This window comes from Macrotis lagotis, chromosome 3 (assembly GCF_037893015.1).
Source record: "Macrotis lagotis isolate mMagLag1 chromosome 3, bilby.v1.9.chrom.fasta, whole genome shotgun sequence".
Lineage (NCBI taxonomy): Eukaryota > Metazoa > Chordata > Mammalia > Peramelemorphia > Peramelidae > Macrotis > Macrotis lagotis.
In genome coordinates, this window is record NC_133660.1 from 122434774 (window position 1) to 122439235 (window position 4462).

Here is a 4462-nt window from a genome sequence, read left to right on the forward strand (position 1 = left end):
AATTAAGCATCTAGTCCCAGAAAGGTGATTAGCATTCATCTTCAGGTCATATGAGAATGGTAATTCCAGTTCCCAAAGAGAAATATGGAAAGGGAATTTGTCATGATTAAGAATTTGTAATTTTAGACATGTTAAAAGTGAGAAACATTTTAGAAATGTACAAGCGTTTAGTATGAAATGCAAATATGGCAGCAGAGGGATTTGGAAGAGTTCTAATATCATCTTATTTTCCCCTTGAAAATATTAAGTAATAAAAGTTAAGGGGGAAAATAGGTGCTCCTAGCAGTAATAAGTTATTCTAAAGCAGCATCTCAGATCATCTTACTAGTATCATGCCAGAACCTCAGTTTTGTTAGCTTCCCTTAAAAAATCCATGCCAAGTTCTGACTGTGAATGAGAGAAGTTCATTTTGAACATGTATTGAATTCACAGTGAAATTTCATTTTCCATTTTTAATGATGCATCAGCATGTTTCCTACTATTAAGCGAGACCATATGGGTATTCATATACTATTACCAGTGTATATGATCAATATACTTAGTACATCCACACCCTGGATCTCTGTTTTATCATTGATGAAATGAGGGAGTTGTGCTAGATAATCCCTTAGGTCTTTTCCAAGGCTAAATCTATGATCTCATGATATAGCCCTCTTGCAAATGCCAACTCATTAGTGGATAGGTATACAAAAACCTCTCAATCCTGCTTAACTAAAGAAAACATTAAGAACCTTTGAGAACCCTAATAGATATCCAGGGAACAAAAATGGAGCCATCTGCACTCAAGAACAAAAACCAAATAGACACTCTTTCTCCAGTCCTTGTGAAACATTCAGGTTTGGAGAGACTGTATTTGATGAATCATTTGTCCCTGAGCAGGGGAGTGATTAACCCACTTATTTAAAGATATATAACCAACGAAGCTGAATAGTTTTAGGTGGTCCTAAGCTTTTCTTTGTGTTTAGGAAGGAGCAAATGGGACAATTTGTAACCATATAAGCCATAATGAACTCACACACACAGAGATGTTACATTCAATTAAATGTGAAATTTTTCAAAGTACATAAACAATGGGGCAGCTAGGTGGTGCAGTGGACCTGGTATCAGGAGTACCTGAGTTCAAATCCATTCTCAGACGCTTAATAATTACCTAGCTGTGTGGCCTTCAACAAGCCACTTAACCCCATTTGCCTTGCAAAAACCTAAAAAAATTAAAAAAATAGAAATAAAAACAAAATACGTGAACATCTATATTTTAGAGTTCTAGTTAGAATTATGGGCAACTTCCATTTTCCATATTTTCCTGTGATCAGTATGAATTCTTCATATGTTCTATTCTTAAGTGTGGGGGGGGGGGAATTTTCCACATAAAGAGTTAAATGTGACTTCCAAAGTATCTCTGGCTTCAGAAGTCTTTGGGGGAAAAATTTCACAATTCTATATCCCAAGACCTTTTCCACCCAAAAGCAAAGATACATATTGTCACTTTGCCATAGTATGGTCTCATTTTGAACACAATTCAGTGACATCACCCTCCAAAAACACATTATAGTCCCAATTTTAGTGTAGCGTGTTAGTGTAGCAGAAATATAGAAAGGCAAGTCGATTTGGCAAGTAGATTAAGAGCTAGTCAAAAAGGTTGAATACAAGTGTTGTTATGAGGATAGACAACTGATTACATAAGTGGGGTGAGAAACAGGAGTGAAGAATAACACCGCAGTTACAAACCCTATAATGGTGCCCATTTCAATAGAGAGTAGGAGGGAACAATGAGTTATGATTTGGAAATGATTTTCAGATGAATCCAGGTAATCTTGTTTGAAAATATTCCATAGAGGGCGCTAGGTGGCACAGTGAATAAAGCACCGGCCTTAGAGTCAGGAGTACCTGGGTTCAAATCCAGTCTCAGACACTTAATAATTGCCTAGCTGTGTGACCTTGGGCAAGCCAATCAACCCCATTACCTTGCAAAAACCTAAAAAAAATATTCTATAGAGAGTTGATAATTTGGAACTGATATTCACAAGAGACGATGGAGTTGTTCATTAAGATCTATGAGTCATCCCCATAGAGATGTTGGGAGAAGATATGAGGATAAAAATAAGATTTGGCACTAGATTGGATATGTGAAGTGAGAGAAAGTGAGAAGTTAAGAGATATTGTCAAGGTTACAGACTCTAAGATTGGAAGTTGGTGGTCCCTTTGATTACCAAAAGATATTCCAGTTTGGAATTGGGCAGGGATTGAGCAGGAGAAATAATAAAATGTTTAAATAAGTTTATAAAGGCAGAATATAAAAAGGATAAAACATGACAGTATAGATCAGCAGGACCAATCAACTCAGGTTTTCAACCAGGAAAAGCCAGTAAGGTCCCTACACATTTAAATAAGCAGTTTCTTTTTTAAAGATGGAGTTGGAACTATCCCTACACCATTCTTTCTGATACTTTAACAACAAAAGCAACATAATCAATAAATCAATCCAAAGACTTTACACCAAGTGAGAAAAGTCTTTGAAAGCTACTGGATGAAGTAAAATTAATCCAGACAGACACTGTTTCAATAGTCTGAGAAAACTTCTTCATACCCTTGGATGTCATCTACAAATTATCAAATGAGTTGAGAAAGGATTCATTCAAGAGTTTGGAACAAGTATGGAGTTCCAACACACTTCTGAAGGAAAACTGCTTGGGGATGGTTTCCCTCTCCTCTGGCCTTAGTTTCAACCTTAGCCAAGTCTTCTCCCCATTCCCCCTTGTCTAGAGAAGGACCAAGTGAGCTAGCTTCAAAGGGTTTGAAAATTTTTAGACTTCCCATTAGTGTTCAAGCAGCATTTTCAGATCATCTGGCATCAGGGTCTGCCCTGATATCCAAGGAGAGATGGAAACATTCACTGAGCTTACTTTTCTTAAGTACCCATGAAGTGGAGAAGATGACTATTAGCAAACAATAGCTGTGAGTTATTCCTTTACTACAGCATAGATTTCTAACTTGACCTCACTTTCCACTGTACCAGGTATGGACTTGTATAAATTCTGTCACCCAGACATTTGGGAGAAGGAGAGAATATTTTATAACAGTTTCTACTGTATCATTGTAGTAAATAATCCTTTCTAAGGTATGCTTATTACTAGTAGACTAATATTCTTAGCTGATACTCTTGTATGGTAGTACATCGGTGGGGGCTCCCTCTTGACTCTTGACTCTTCTACGTTATCCCTATAGAAAGGGGGAGATATACATAGCCAAGCCCTAAATATCTGATGTTATAAGAGTGGGAATTGGGATGAGAATCCTCAAAGCTTACATAGACACACTTTTTTAAAGAGTATTTTCATTTTAATATGGTTGAGTTGATCACATAAGTTTGAGTCTAAGGAGAACTATTTGTCTATTGTCTGAAGACTAACTATTTTTTGAGTGAGCTGATGACCAGTTTGGCCACAAAGGGATCAGTATTTCAGTGATAGAAAAGTCTTGAAATTCTTACAATCAGATTAAGAGGAATTGCGATTTATATCACAAAAGGGAACATCTAGACTGGCAAAACTGCACTTGAATTATTAAAGTGGAAAATTCAATACATTTGAAGATTGCTAGAATATAAAGTAAATTCATGACTATTTTTAAATTGCTTAAATTCAGAATTCTGCTAAGCAAAAGATATCTGGAGCTTTAACTTAGCATCCAAGAGAAAAGCATTTTCCAGATCAAGTGAAAATTTCCCCTTGAATTCCTCAACAATAGAAGAATCTATTTCAGTAAGTAAGAATATTGTCTTTTCTGTCAGTGGTGGCATACCACAAATTACTGAGAAGTGATCTCACAAAAAGATCTTGGGATTTTAGTGGACTATAAATTTCATACAAATTGCATAATGTGACATCTAAGAAAACGAATGCTATTAGATTTAATTGGCTAAATTAAGAGAACATAACATTCTGCAAGAAGAGAGTGACAGATCACATTTGATCTTCTGTCCTATGTTCAATTCTAAAGAACACATTTTAGGAAAGATAATAAATAAGCTTAAGAATCATCCAGGAAAATGATGGTGAAGGCACTCAAGGACACTCCCAAGAACTTTAAAGGAAAGTTTCAAGGAAATTTTCATGCCTTATAATGAGTATAATTGATGAAGTTTAGCCTAGAGAAGAGAATCTAGAGAACAATATATTGTCTTCAAATATCTGAAGGACTGTCCAGTGGAAGAGAAAATTATTCTGCTTGATGTCCCAGAAGGCAGAATTCAGTTTAGTGTGAATAGTGGGGTTAGTGGTACAGCCTGATACCCTGTGCTGAATAAATGTTTGCTGTTGGGTCAATTGATTGGTTGATTGAAACTAAGACCTAGGAGTCAAATATAGACTTGATATGAGGAAAAAATTTCCTACCAAAATTAATGAGCAGTTCTCCCCATCAGAAAGACTTTTGTTTAAGATCTGCCTCTGAAAAGTGCTGG